Raw genomic sequence first — 16,198 nt, 5'->3', positions numbered from 1 at the left:
TGTGCTGTACGTTGCCAGTCTATGTTAAAGATCCATAGCTTGTCATAATTACCCCGAATTCCTTCACTATAGTAAATCTTTCTCTCTTTGCACTTTCACTCCCACGTTCTTTTCAACTGGGGCGCGGTTGAGGTATCCAATGACAAAGTGTGACAGATACAGTGTAGTGTATTTCCTTTCTCGCAAATTCCATCAGGTGTCACGGAGAAATGTGCACAGAGGGAGTGCCTTTCTTTTCGATAAATTATTCCATTAGGGGTATGACCACAGCGAAACTAACAGATGCTGCACCTATAGGTTCTACAAACCACTACATTAGAGATCATTTCCAAGCCCAGAGCTGAAGGTTAAGCCTGGCTTGAAAATGACCTGCAGCGGGATGGTTTATAGGAAAGAAAGGTGAAGTATTTGTCACACTTTCTCAGTGGACGCTTGATACTCGCCATATAGGCTATTTACGACCTGAGTTGATCGCCGCGGTGCTACCCTGGTTAAGACGCCCGACTACTGTTCCGGAGTACCCTGGTTCGAATCCGGCCGGCGGCGGCTATTTTAAAAGAGGCAAAACGAAGATTAGTCTGTGTGCTCTGCGATGTCAGTGCACGTTAAAGATCCCAGGTGGTTGTAATTACTTCTCAACCCGCCACTATGGCACCCCTTTCTTTCTACAGCCACTCTCGTCTCTCTGCCTTCCCTTGCAGTGAGGGTTTGGTGTCCACAGAACAATTATGACAGATACTGTTTCTTCCCTTGCCCGTGAGCCAATCATTATTATTATTATTATTATTATTATTATTATTATTATTATTATTATTATTATATTATTATTATTATTATTATTATTATTATTATTATTATTATTATTATTATTATTATTATTATTATTATTATTATTATTATTATTATTATTATTATTATTATTATTATAGTTCTTCTCTAGCGTCATGCCAGCATGGTTGCATGGAGGCCGCCGCCGATAGTGGTAGTAGCGGCCTCTAGTGATAGGGGTAGTTAATAATAGTAACAGTGATGATAATGACATAGACGGCTGTGACTATGACTTTATCACCTAGTGACATCAAGACCAGTCGTGACAGCATGACCGGCTGTGACGTCACCAGGTGATTCACGTCTATACCAAGCTGACCCCGACGGCCGTCCAATCCAGGTGTCCGTATGGCACTTTTCATTTGGTACTTCCTCGAACGCCGCACAGCATAGCATACAGGAGCAGACGCAATACATGCAGGAATCAGTGGCGTTTCAAATTGGCTTACAGGAAAGAAAACGAGCAGTATCTGTGACTATTTTCCGCGGACACCTTAACCGATCCGTAAGAAAAAGGAGGACGGCGGGTTTGAAAAAATAGCTGCCGTAGTGAGTGGTATGCTACGGAGCACCGCGCAACAAAGGCTTCAGCTCATCGCACTTTAGTCGTTCAATGTGCACCTAGAAATTTTGTACAAACTCATAACTATGATCTTAGCTTTTAAGAGCGCAGCTCTTTGGCGTCCGTTCCTAGGTTTCGCGTCGGCGTCGGCGTCGGCCTCGTAACCAGCTCCGCCCCCCTTTCATCCCCCCAGCGCTAGCAGCGACCGACTGATACCGCTGGATGCCGCTGACGCCGCTAGAGAGTCAAAATAACGTGACTGCATAGAACACCGTCGCCGCCATGCAGAAAGAGGAGGGGAGGGTCCCCCCCCCCTGTTCCTGTGTGGCGGATAGGGTGCTCTTCAGTTGCCGACGCGCCGGTTATTTCACATAGGCCCCGGCACGTCGACGAATACGTGGCCACCTTCCCACGGCTAGACCTGGTTCTTGGCGCTGCGGAAGCGAGGGTATCATATTGTTTGCGTCGGCATCGGCGGCGTTGTCCCTGAAACCAACTCCGCAGCTTGGGTTGACTCACTATCGGCGTCAGCAGCACCAGTCAGTCGCTGCTATCTCTTCCCTCCTCCCTTTATCGCGTTGTCTGCTTGCTGCGCGCGCTTCTGCCCCCATCGTTTGCCGCTGGGTGTACACGCCGCCCCCCTCTTCCTGCGAGTCTCCGGTTGTCACAGCGCCGGCTCGAACTTAATTCCTTTCTTCGCTCCTCCTCCAATGCAACCCCTGTGCGGTGGCAATCAGAGAGCCAGATCGGTGGCGGCGGATCTGTATATGTACACCGCCCGAGCCGAAATTGCCGCTGCCGTTCGCCACTGCGAAATTATCTGCCAGTTCTTTCTGAGCCATGAGCGAGACGAATGTTGACGTAAAGACAAACAGGAATTCCTTCACACTTATGCGGGAGAACATCCCGTTCCTCTCGCTCGTAACGCGTCCCACGGCTGTGACAACCTCGGGAGGCCCTTGTATAGATCTCGTCTTTGAGAATCAAGCATTGGTGTACCAAGTCGAACATATATCAGTCTATTTCTCCGATCACAAAGCTTCCTTCATGACTGTCAAGAATTGTTAGTGGAGTCTTTGTGAAAGGAATACGTGTGAAAAATAAAAAAAAAATTCTGTGATAGCGCATACATGTGTTGCTCGATTTCTTTGCCTCAATCTATCGAAAAGGTGAAACAGCTTATTTGCTGCGCTCAAATTTCGCTTTAGGAAGTAACGTAATCGTCGGTAATTTTTTTATAACACAAACCTAGGTGGCTTAAACTACAATGACCCACGCGACAATGACGTGACATTTTGTTTATGTACCACATGCATGCCACAAATTCAGACATGTCTACTACTTTTCCTTTCCAGTGAACAAATCAATATTGTTAGTAATTGCACCATGTGATTGCTTGAAATCACGTGTTGCATTTGCCTTCCACATGTTTTACACTCGTTCGTTACTAACATACAACAACTGCAAACTAGACGCCCCTCACCTCATTCTATTGCACCTCATAGTACCGTAACGTAACTCTCATAGTAACGCGGTGTTTGTGAGTCATGACTCAGCACGTTTTGTACCCACATCTCATATATATGACCCATGGCTTTTGTATAACACATACCTTAATCCATATCTTTTTCATGACTTAAATTACAATGACTCACAACCATTACATGAAATTACTTCCATGTACCACATGTCAAAAATTAAGATGTGACATATGTTTGAGCCCCGTCGGGGTGGTGCAGTGGTAAGACGCCCGACTACTGTGCCGGAGTACCCGGGTTCGAAACCGACCTCGGCGGCTGCGTTTCGATGGAGGCGAAACGAAGAGGCCTTCGTGTGCTGTGCGATGTCAGCGTTGTTGTTGTGGCTGTAGGAAGAAGGAAAAGAAAATGCACAGGCCTGCTACTGGCTCTGTAGCTGAGCCACCTCCGCTGCCTGATTGATTGATTTATAGGAAGGGAAAGGCGCGGTAACTGTCTCGCTTGTTTTCTTGCGGACACCGCAACCGCGCCGTAAGGGAAGGGAGGAGGGTGGGAGTGAAAGTGGAAAGAGAGAAAGAGGAGCCATAGTGGAGGGCTACGGAGTAATTTCGACCACCTGGGGATCTTTAACGTGCGCTGACACCGCACAGCACACGGACGCCTCTTTGTGTGGTCACCTTAACCGCGCAGTAAGGGAAGGGAGGAAGGTGAAAGTGAAAGTGGAAAGAGAAAAAGGGGAGTCGAAGTGGAGGGCTGAGGAGTACTTTCGACCACCTGGGAATCTTTACCGTGCGCTGACGTCGAAAAGCAGACCAACACCACTACATTTCGCCTAAATCGAAACGCAGCCGCCGTGGTCGAAATAGAAGCCGGGAACTCTGGCTAGTGGGCGAACTACGACTGCGCCACCGCAAGCAGGCTGCGTCCGCTGGCCGCGTCTAGCCACACCGAAACGCAGTGACCATTCGAGAGCCGTTCCGAGTGCCCTGAGGGGGAGGTGCTGAAGGGTGGCTATTGCTGGCTCTACAGGGCTGGGACTGGTAGGCAAGGGTAGGGCTAGGGCTAGCCTGCCACCGAAGTTTTATCTGTTGTAGGCCGTCATTGCACCCGCCACAGCTTAGGTGGTTTTTCTCTCCCTCTTCTTTTTCTTTCTTTATTTTCTCTTCTGTCCGCACAAGTCAGCGGAGATGGCTCAGCTACAGAGCCAGTAGCAGGTCCATGCATTTTCACTTCTTCCTCCTACAGCCACAACAACGACTTCCCTCACCAGCACGGAGACAGCAGTGCGGGGCCAGTAAAAGGCGCGGCAGCGCTTCTTGCGGGAAGCGCGCCGTTTTTCTTCAGCCGTCCCGCTGGCGCGCGCCTCCATTCGCGCCACTAGATGAATATTCTATAATCGGGGACAACTTTCTGTGACAATGGAGCCAAAGCTACTTTGGAGAGGCTTTCCTAACTATGTTACTACGCCATGTAGTTCCGAGTACCTGACATGAAGATGTTCAGGTCGCGACTAATCAACACCTTTTCGACTTTTAGAAGGCCTGCTCACATCTTCCTCTCCCCAGCCGTCTACGTCACGCTAGTTGTCCTTTTCTCCCAACACCGCTGGCGTTTGGACGGTACACCATCGCTTCTGTCGCGTGGCGTTCCATGGCGCGCGTTCAAGTGTGGGATTGCAGATGGCAGGAATGCTAGACAAAGTGAGACTTCTGGTTGGTCGCTTCGATTTTGGTGGCTGGTGATGTCACTTCTCTGCCGACTAATCAGGTGCGCCGCTCGCCCGGAAAGTTTTGTTCGACGACAGTATGAGCAAATAAAGACTTTTTTTGATCGTTCGCGGAAACAGGTTCGAGCGAAAATGTTTGAGCAACTATCAGCTTTTTAGTCGTCGCTGCCTACTCTCTTGGTTAGGTTTGGTGCTGCACAGCTCCGCGTTGGCGTTATTTTTGGGTTGCTTCCCACGCTCAAGTGTGCTTTCAATCGTGAGCGTGCATTTTTGCATGTATCAGTACCTGCAAAATATTGAAATGTGACCAGCATCACCGGTGCTTGAAACGAGGATATGGCATTGCGTAGAAGTCTACACTTGATGTGGCGTAACATGGGGCAGTGTTGTGTTCCTGGGTGTTGCGGGAAACTATGAAACTGGTCCCAAGGCGCGTGTTCTCGCGTTTCCAAAGGATTCCAGTAGGAATGAAGCGTTGGCCTTGTGTTTGTGTGTGCTTATGTTGTTTGTTTGCTGTTACCTGCTGTTACCTGCTCTGCTGCCTTCTTCCAAGAAATGAATCATGGATTAAATTCATCCAGCGGAAATATTTCACACACAGCGTGCATTCAGTGGTGAGAAACTGAAGTTTATGCCTACTCCTCATGTCCCACGTGCTCGACCAGGTCAGGTAGCACTTAATGTTTGACGTGAAAAGACTGGCTGTCTTAGTGAACTTTGACCAGGGCAGGGACAATGAACAGAAGTATGCAGCACTGTGCTGGACTTCTTAATAACACGCAAATTATGTAATAGTGTGTCCATATACCGACAATAAGTGACTACATATTTTTCATACATTGCGCAAGTTTGTGAACTTCACTTCCAAGAGAAAGACCTAATAAAAAAGCTATCACACTTTGATGCAGCAACCGGAAAGAATTTGACAGTTGATAATGACAAGTTTCATCTGGTGTCCAATGCCGTACCACCTATTTACCCGAACTGCTCAGCTTACTTGAACCATGCCCAGCCCCGTAGAGCCATGCCATTGTCGACACCACCGAAGCGGTGGAGGGTGAAATGACGGCCTACAAGATACACATCCGGTGGCAGGCTAGCCCCATAGGCATTTCATTTCTGCGAGATGTCACCTTGGAAACCTGTAAAAATGGTCCCACACCAGAACGTCTATGAGGCATGTAGTGCGTGCCTCAACAATCGTTACTTTGAACTGCTTTCGTAAAATGAGACACGATCATAGTGAAAGCGCAGCGCAAAAAAAAAAAAAAAAAGAAAACGCTACGGACAGAAAAATGAAGACGTTAGGCAAAAACTGAAATTGGCCGCTTTGAACCCTTCCTGTCAATAAAACCATTTGTATAAAAGCATTTGCGACTCTATTTCAGATAGCTGTTTACAGGTCTAAAAGCTGCCTTAGATATTGGCGGTGCATGCCTCGGTGGTGCGAAAAAAAGTATACACGAGTGTTAGTCAAGCTCCCTTAATAATTACAGAACGCAAAACTCGTGCAACAGACGCGCACCTGGGTGTACTTATAACAAGCAGCCGCGACAGATTCAACGCGAACGCCAGGTGGCCGAAAGCAGTCCGAAGTGCCGCGGGCAACTGGCGTCACGTCACGGCCTCCGTGGAAGGGCCTCAGTCGAAAGGGTGTTGCAGGAGCGATGACGCACCATTCAAACGCACACATGCCTGAGAAAGTGGAACAGGTACTGCGACTTTCCTCCAGAAGTCTCACCTTGTCTAGCGCTCCTGTCATTTGCAAACCCACACTTGAACGCGCGCCAAGGAACGGCACGCGACAAGAGCGATGGCGCACAATTCACATGCTGGAGAAAGTGGAACAGGTACTGCGACTTTCCTCCAGAAGTCTCATCTTGTCTAGCGCTCCTATCATTCGCAAACCCACGCTTGAACGCGCGCCAAGGAACGGCACGCGACAAGAGCGATGGCGCACAATTCACATGCTGGAGAAAGTGGAACAGGTACTGCGACTTTTTTCCAGAAGTCTCATCTTGTCTAGCGCTCCTATCATTCGCAAACCCACGCTTGAACGCGCGCCAAGGAACGGCACGCGACAAGAGCGATGGCGCACAATTCACATGCTGGAGAATGTGGAACAGGTACTGCTACTTTTCTCCAGAAGTCTCACCTTGTCTAGCGCTCCTGTCATTCGCAAACCCGCACTTGAACGCGCGCCAAGGAACGGCACGCGACAGGTGCGATGGCGCACAATTCACATCCTGGAGAACGTGGAACAGGTACTGCGACTTTCCTCCAGAAGTCTCATCTTGTCTAGCGCTCCTGCTATTCGCAAACCCGCACTTGAACGCGCGCCAAGGAACGGCACGCGACAAGAGCGATGGCGCACAATTCACATGCCGGAGAAAGTGGACCAGGTACTGGGACTTTCCTCCAGAAGTCTCATCTTTGCTAGCGCTCCTGCCATTCGCAATTCCACACTTAAACGCGCGGTAAGGAACGCCAAGCGATCGGTGCGATGGCGAACCATCCAAACGCACTCGTCGCAGAAAGTGGGACAGGTACAGCGCCTTTCCTCCAGAAGTTTCATCTTGTCTAGCGTTCCTGCCATCTGCAATCCCACACTTGAACGCGCGCCAAGGAACGCCACGTGACAGCCGCCGCAAAAGCGGGACACACTCCGTCCACGACAGTATGAGACATTCAAGGCTTTCGCCTTAATAGACGGAGCATAGCCGCCTAAATGGGGCCTACGGAAGAATTCATTCAACGGGAGCCAGCAAAAGAGGAACTGAAGGCACACAGTATTAGTGATCACTCCTGTCGATTTTCCGAAAGCGCAAGCGTATCTGCTAACCAGAAATTTGAAGCAAACTTTGTGTGCGATCCATTTCGACAGTTGCAGTTGTTGCGAGAGACTGCGGCACCAAATTGGCTTAACACCAGTGAGTAACCCAAAGTATGAGAATTTGGGTTTGGAGACTTTGCCAAAACGAAATACTGTATAAACAAAATTGTGTCCGCTGTATGCTATTTCACAGATCATCGGGCAGCCTTCATCTCAGTCAAGGAAAATGAACGACATATCGTCATCATGATCATCGTCATAAGCCTGACTATACCCACTGCAGGGCGAAGGCCTCTCCCATATTTCTCCAATTAACCTGATTCTGGGCTAGCTGCATCCACTTGACTCCAGCGAACTTCTTCACCTCATCTGCCCACCTAACTTTCTGCAGCCCCCTGCTACGCTTTCCTTCCCTAGGAATCCAGTTTGTTACCCTAAGCGACCAACGGTTCTCCCCTTTTTGCACTACATGTCCTGCCCATGCCCATTTCTTCTTCTTGATTTCCATCACAATGTCAGTAGCATGCGTAATTTCGCTCACCCACTCTGCACGTTTCTATCTCTTAAAGTTACCCCTACCCTTTTTCGTCTAGAGCCCTCTGCATTGTCCTCAACTTAAGTAGACCCCTCTCGGTTAGCCTCCACGTTTCAGCTCCATAGGTTAGTACAGGTAACATGCAACTGCTGTATACTTTCCTCTTGAGCGATATCGGTAAGCTGCTAGTCATAATCTGCGAGTGCTTGCCAAATGCGCTCCATCCCAACCATATTCTTCTTATTTCCTTTTCATGGTCCGGATCTGCGAGTCCTATCTGTCCTAAGTAGACATATTCGCCTACTACCTCCAGCGCTTCGCTACCTAACGTAAACTGCTGTTCCTTCCCGAGGCTGTTGAAGATTACCTTAGTCGTGTACATATTAATTTTTAAGCCTACCTTTGTACTTTTCCTGTGTAGGCCATCAAACATTATTTGCTGTTATCCCCCGAGTTACTTAGCAAGGCAATGTGATCAGCAAATCGCAGATTACTGAGGTATTCTCCATCTACCCTTATCCCTAACTGCTCCCATTCCAAGGCTCTAAATACTGCCTCTAAGCAAGCTTTGAATAGTGCTGGGGAGATCGTGTCTCCTTGCCTAACACCTTTTTTATGAGAATTTTGTTACTGTTTTATACAGAACAATGGTTGCTGTGCTGCCACTATATATTGTCACGTAGTGGTGACAAGGCCGTAGACACCAAAAGACAGAGGCTTGATGGTACTGCAATTAACTCTTTATTGGGCTGACTTGCGCGCGCAAAGTAACTATACAACTAGGCGGCGGCGATAGCAACAAACATGCTCGTCGATCGTCGAACAACAAATGCCCGTCACACTCGTCAACACTTAATTTAAAAGCTGCTCAGAACAATCTAGATAACGCCGCAAACTGCTAGTAGCACAACCTGAACATTGTAGAAATATACGCAAGGAATCGAAATTTTCGAGACAGATCTCGGCGTATCGTTCGCGACAGAGAAAATGATAACGCGTCGTACGGCGACAACAAGCATAACAAACAAGGGACACAGAATTGATAGGCGTGCCAGAATCACAGTGATAAGGCCGCATGCTGGCGGCTGTTAAGCAACAACAAATATAGTTTTGAAGGTCTCGTGGCATTACTCCCCCCTTAAAAAATATCGCCTGGATGTTCGAAAATAAAGAAAGCAACTTAAAAAAATATTACAAAGCTTAAACGCCACGGTTTCTTAAACGCGCGTAATAAGGCTTCAGACGAACAACATGTACGATTTCTGGGCGCGCGCGTCGCTGTTGTGATGCTGTCGTACCGTCGGGAATGACTTCAGAGTCCAGTAGTCCGACGTTGCGAAGGATTTTGTATGGCCCAAAGTATCGACGCAGCAGCTTTTCACTTAGTCCAATGCGGCAAATTTGAATCCACACCCACACTTGGTCTCCTGGATGGCATTCTGCGTGGCGTCGTCGTAAGTTGTATTGTCGGGTGTCGGTACGCTATTGGTCTTTAATACGCAGCCGTGCGAGTCGTCGGGCTTCCTCTGCACGCTGCAGGTAGGCGGCGACGTCAAAGTTGTCCTGGTTGTTTACATGCGGCAGTATTGCGTCGAGCGTCGTCGTGGGCTCCCTGCCGTACACAAGCTCAACGAGGTCGCTCTGGTCGTCTCCTGGACTGCCGTGTTATACGCAAAGATCATGTACGGCAAGATGGCGTCCAGCTCTTGTGCTCAGCGTCGATATGCATGGCAATCATGTCCGCGATCGTTTGTTCAGGCGCTCCGTAAGGCCATTGGTCTGGGGACGGTATGCAGTTGTTCGTCGATGGCTTGGATGACTGTATTCTAGATTGGCTTGCGTCAACTCTGTCGTAAACGCCATAACCCTGTCCGTGATGAACGCTTCTGAAGCGCCGTGTCGCAAAAAAATTTGTTCGACAAACAATTTGCAGCTTTTGCCGTGGTACCATTGGGCAGGGCTTTTGCTTCGGCGTAACGTGTGAAGTAGTCAGTGGCCATGATGATCCACTTGTTACCCATAGACGAAGCTGGAAAGGGGCCGAGGAGATCCATCCCAATTTGTTGAAAGGGCAGGATTGGGGCGGAATCGGCTTTAGCAGTCCTGATGGTCTGATCGGTGGCGTTTTGCGTCGTTGGTACGCACGACACGCCTTCACGTAGTGGGAAACTTCGGCAGGCAGACGCGGCAAGTAGTACTCCTCCTGGATTCGACGCAACGTGCGTGCAAACCCGAGATGGCCTGCTGTGGGCTTATCGTGCAACGCCTGCAGATTTTCCCGTCGGAGGTTTTTAGGCACAACAAGAAGCTGCGCGGTCCTGTTGGGTGCGAAGACCTTCTTAACGAGGAGGCCACTGCTTAACGTGAACGATGAAAAATGTCGCCTGAACACAGCAGGAGGGGAAGCGGTCTTTTCTTCTAAGTAATCAGCTAGTGCTTTCAGCTCAGGGTCTGATCGCTTTTGTCCTCCAAAACTGCTGGCGCTTACGCGTAATTTCGTCTTCTTCTTCTTCTTCTTCTTCTTCTTCTTCTCCCTCGTTATAATGGCACATACCCACAGTGGGGGATTGGCCAGAATTCGTTTTAGGTGACATAATATAATTGATAATGTCGATTTGACTGTATGATAGGTAACCTAATAATTAGGAGTTAGTGTTGCTGAAATAATTTGAAATTTTGAGGCGATAGTAATAGAAAGCAATGAAAAAAGGAATTAATTTGTAATATAATAAAAGTAATAATAAAAAGAAAAAATGTACAATTCAGAGAGATCAGCAATAACACAAAAATCTTCCAGTAGCAATATTATAGTTATGAAGTAAGTCACACACCGGTTTTAGGGCATACCCTTTGACAGTTGCACCAAAGGAGAGGACAGGAACTGTAAAAGGCAATCCTAGGCGAGCAAGAGGTATTTCTAAATAATTTCTTCTCTGAGTAGCATACCTGTGGCAGGAGAGGATGTAATGTTCAATTGTTTCCACGTCATTACATAACGCACAAAGATACGACGGCGTGAATCCAAGGCGACATAAATAAAAATTGAGGGAATGAATTCTACAACGCATGAGCGTCATGGAGACCTCACGTTGCCTCGAGGTACAACATCGGACATTCCAATGGAAATTTAAATGGTTAAAATCCGTAGTCGCAATGAGTGGCTCATGGCTCAAGGAGTTTAGCGCTTGAAACCGTTCAAAAAGGGATATATTTAGCAAGATAATATTGGGTACAACATCGGCAACAGGCCCATTGAGAGCTGAATTTTCTCTAAATAATTCATCATTTTATTAGAAGCAATGCCGCAGTGTCCCGCAACCTACTGAAAACGTACTTTCTGCAAATGTATCGGAAAGAAAAACATCAGGGTTTGTTTCAAAAGACGCATTTTCGTGCTTTCAAATGCTGCTGAGACCGACAGGCAGTCAGAGAGTATGATTACGTGAGTAACATTACCGGAAACGTTTTGAAGGGCCAAACCAATTGCAAGCAATTCAGCAATAAATATTAGTGTGTAATCAGGGATCCGTACTGAAAACTTCCAATCAAGTGCTTGTAAGTAAATCCCTATTGCTGCTTTTGCATTCCGTTGTGAGGCATCTGTGAAAATAGCTACGTGTCGTGGATACTGTAATAGAAAATCTTCAAGGTGCCCATTTATTACAGTGGTAGTGAAGTGTTTTGCATTACATGGCAACGAATGATCAAAGCACAGTGCGGAAGTAGCTTGAACATTGCCAACACATCTTACTGACATAAGCGAAACTGCAATTTTGATCAGCAAGGACTGAGTAAATACAAATTGTGGTTGCTTATAATGCGGCCAATGATAATCTAGAAACTGATATTCGTGTAATAAAAAATTGGGGAAGCCACTCCAGACAGATTCCAGTGCTCGTCTCCTTAACGGTAGGGTCCCGCAACTTCTTTCTCCTCACTGGCTTCCTCTCAGTGGGTTAAACGGCGATAATTACCGAAAGGTGTCTCTGAACGTTACCTAAAGGTAACATACACTCACTTAAGGCAGGAAATGATTACGGTGAAGGTAACTGATTAGTATTATCATTGTCATGCTATCACCTTGTGGCTCTGTTCATGGTTGATTTTGTTTCTATTAAGAAATAAAAAGACTCCATATTGCAACTTAAAGGGAAACACTCCCCAGGCATGATCTTGGTAGCTTAATGTTGCAGTTAAAACAAAAATTTTAAAAAATTCTTTTAAAAAGTTCTTACAGTATTCGAACAGATACTTTATTCTCATTGGTGTATATTCTAAAGGTTGTTGTGTAGGTTTTACTTTTACACTAATTACTTGTTACACAGCTTCCCTTTATTTTTTACATTTCTACCTCACTTGCTTTGTTCTGGGAGGTCCCCCCGACAGTCCTGTGAAACGGGACCTCCTTCTGTACAGCTCTTACTGTATCGATTTTTTGGTATGTATGTATGAAATAAACTTGAAACTTGAAACTTAATAATACGCGCAATTTTATTCAGAGCACATATGGGATCAAGGCGAGTTGTGTGGAACAAAACTCCCGAGCGCTTTTTGCGGAAAGCAGCGTTCACACACGACTCCTTGAAATATTTCGGCTTCCAGCCACAGATCGCGTCCGTAATCCTTGCGTGTTTCTGTGCGTGCTCTTAACCCCATAGATGGTTTTTGCAATCTTTTTCACACCCATTTAGGTGCCGAAAAAAGTGAAACACTCTGCGGTTTTATGTTGCGCGAAGCAAGCTGTAAAACCTGTGATATGCTTTGACTGCAAGCTTTCTGGAAACGTTCTGCCTCCATCTCACTAGCCACGTTCGCTATGCAAACTCTCGCAATGAATATGTTAATATGTTGTTCGTTGCGCCATCTTCTGGCTTGGACGGAAACTAGAAACCTTCTTTCGTACTTCAGCTTTCTTTTTTATATCATTGTGCTGTCTTAGACCCAGTATTTTACATTTGTGAGGAAACGTTAAAGTAACGGGGGATGAGAGTAGTAATAAATGTTCTCAGAAATGTAATTACAGTTTCCCGCTTGTATTGTATGTAATCTTGCTGAAAACATCCGACAGAACTGTTCCGCACACCACGGCATAAAACGACAGGCATCCATTTGAAGCGACCCAGGCACATTAGTGCTGCCTGAATTTTACTTTCTAGAAGACGTTCTCCTTTCCACAGTACATACTAATGTAGGAACGAGTTGTGCATAAAAGACACACACAGAAAAACATAAGGTAGACAGTAAGAGCGAACTCTTTTGCGTTCTGTCTGTCTACATTGTGTTTTTTTTTTCTTTATGTGTCTTTTGTGTGCAACTCGTTTCTTCATCAGTATGGACCAATTCGCCCCATCAAGAAGTTGTTCCACAGTGCATGTTGCTTTTTGCCATAAGGATGGAAGAAAATTAATGGCACACCACTTCAACGTATTTCCTACCCAAAGTTTCTGGGTTTTGCCGTTTGCCGTCTGGTTTCTTAAATGTACAGCATTCTCAATAAGAACCAAGAGCGGTACCTAAAATCTCTGCGAGACTCACAGATTTTCAAAAGCCTGTTAGCTAATTTTGATACGTGGCATAAAAATATGAAATAAGGATTTCGCCTGTAATAAATGCAGTCTCACAAGGAAAGACCGAATACTTTCCTGGAAAGCAATCTCGGTCTTCTCGCTTCTGCAGTATTCTGGCTCGTTAATGATGATCTGCATTATGCACATACACTATAAAGAGAACCATGCTAATCAGCAAAGTTATGATTGCTTGTCCACCGACACTCTCGTAGAGTGGACTTTAAAGCGACTGTTCAGTCAGCTTTGGACGCCCTTTTATGCGTATCCAACTTTTTTCGCTTGCCCACCCAAGTTACAAAACTAAACCGGTCTACCAATATGCTTTGCGTGTAGTCTTCTGGCTGGCATGCTCTCTATAGCTGACTCTCCAAGATTCTTGCACTCGAAAATGGAACCACTTCCTGCCTCTGCAACGCACACAACCGTTCCTTGGAACGGTTATGGCTGGTTGAAACTCGGGAACGGCCCTGCCTTCATCAAGGCAAGTGGCTGATGTTGGTAATATAATTTGTTCTCCTTAGTGGAGCCTGCTTCCTAAAGGAAAGTGACCAGATAACGCTGATTGCCGAAAGATAGTATTCTGGTCAAATGTTTGCGCAGAAACATTTGCAGTTGTATGAAGGTCGCTTTATGTAATTTACAACAAGCAGTGAATGTTAGAGCAACTTGGAAGGAACTTAAATGGCAGCAGATGGAAAAAGGACAACTCTAAATTGATAACGAAAATTTCGCGTTTGGTCTAAAACCTAAGATAATAGTGTAATCTCATTTCTTCTTGATTTTCAGCTAATATAGACATCACAACATAAAAACTAAGTGGATAATCCAGCTATGTGCCTCGCCGCGGTGATGAAGTGGTTGGGGTGCTCATACAAGAATGCGGGATCGAATCCCGGCCTCGGCGGCCGCTTTTCCCTAAAGACGAAAAGCAAGGCGCCCGTGTGCTGTGCGATGGCAGTGCTGATTAAAAACGCCCCAGGTGGTCAACATTTCCGGAGTCCTCCACCACGGCGTCTGGCATAGCCTGAGTCACTTTGGCACGTTAAACCCCACAAACCAACCAAAACGATAAAGCTTTGCTTAATAAGCAGGCGCAATAAGACAATCAACAACGCGTTTTAATGTTTTTTGTTTCTTGAAGTTGTGTTCTTAGGGAAGGAGGGAGCAGTATATACCACACCGCTCGCTGGACACCTGCACTTTAAATTAACAGCATAAACTCTGATGTTATGTATCGTCGGTTCGAATCCCAATCACAAACTAGCCTCTGCAACTCGACAAGCAGAGCAAGGTTAGGTGGGAAGCGAAATGGTATGACGACACCCTGAAAGCTGCGCAAAGAACAGTCACGTCACAAGTTTGATACGAAATCACACTCGTTTGAGCGCGGTCTATTCGTTTTCGGCTCACTTTCGCGTTACCACCACAACGCCGGATTTTCTGCCTAGTGAGGCCCTCAGGTTATTACGTGTAATTATCGAGTTGTGTTAGTTATTTTGCACAAGAAACAGGAGCCATCTTCAAAATGTTTGAGGTTCCCTGCGATTCTATCTTCCTATCCTGCTCTTTCCGCAATGTACATTTACATCTAAAACCGAGCATTTCCAAACAATGCATGTGTAATTCATTCACGAAACTAAGAATACGACAATCGCATTGTTAGGTTTACTATACGGGCCGTTGAAAACGTGTTGGCGTGTGAATTTGTAATCAGATGTTAAAAAACTTTGTCCCCCCCTCCCCCCCCCCCCCCCCCATCTGGCGTCTACAAAACTATATTCTTGCCAGCTCGCAGCCTCTTTTGGCCAAGCGTAAATGTTCTGGAATTCGACTGGGGCTTTCCCATATCCCAGTGGAGGCGAAACGCGTAGTCTGTTGAGAGGGGAACAAAACATGTTGGTTCCAAATGTTCTCGTGGGTGCACAGTGTGGTTGAACGCACGTGTGTGCGCTGTGTGGCTTCTGGCTGTCTCTAATCTCGCGAAACATGAACACTGTGCTAATGATGCCATACTGGCCACTTCTGATTACCTCCGAATCGCACCTGAGGTGAAAGCCTATTCTAATGACTTGCGAGCGATGTCCAAACCACTCCCCAGTACCGAGTTGCACACATTGCACAATGTTCTCACGTTTTGTGCTTCCGAGTTCAACTTTTCCATCCTGACGGGGTTCTTTTCTTCTGTGTCAGTATCTCGGACTGCAATAGTAGCCCTAATGACCCGAAATCGTATCGAGTCTCTCCATGTTTACCCAAGCTTACTCTCGTATAACTAGGCACTTACGGGTTAAACCTCCAGATATTTTCTCAGTACCTTTATTTTAGCCATGATTAGCTGCCTTGCAACTATTGACGAACCCTATGCGGCCTCCTCGGCGATTACCATTTTCGGGCAGTTTTGCTAAAGAACAAATTGGTGGAATTTCCAGTACAAGAAAGGACGTAGACATTTAGGACCAGCTAGGTGTAACAAGGTGAAAACATTACTCTTTATAACCGAAACGTATCTCCACGTTTGTTTCAAATGTGTCACTTTTTTCATGCATAATCTCGTCATCCACTCGTTTTTGGCGTTTGACCTCCACCCACCGTTCACGGTTCACTTCTTCCTCATCTTCCACATGACATGAGGAATGGAATATATGTCTAAATATAGAATAAAGTATTTG

Source organism: Amblyomma maculatum, chromosome 5 (genome assembly GCF_055883805.1).
Source record: "Amblyomma maculatum isolate TAMU_Amacu chromosome 5, ASM5588380v1, whole genome shotgun sequence".
In the NCBI taxonomy this organism is placed as follows: domain Eukaryota; kingdom Metazoa; phylum Arthropoda; class Arachnida; order Ixodida; family Ixodidae; genus Amblyomma; species Amblyomma maculatum.
This window is presented reverse-complemented; position numbering follows the sequence as displayed.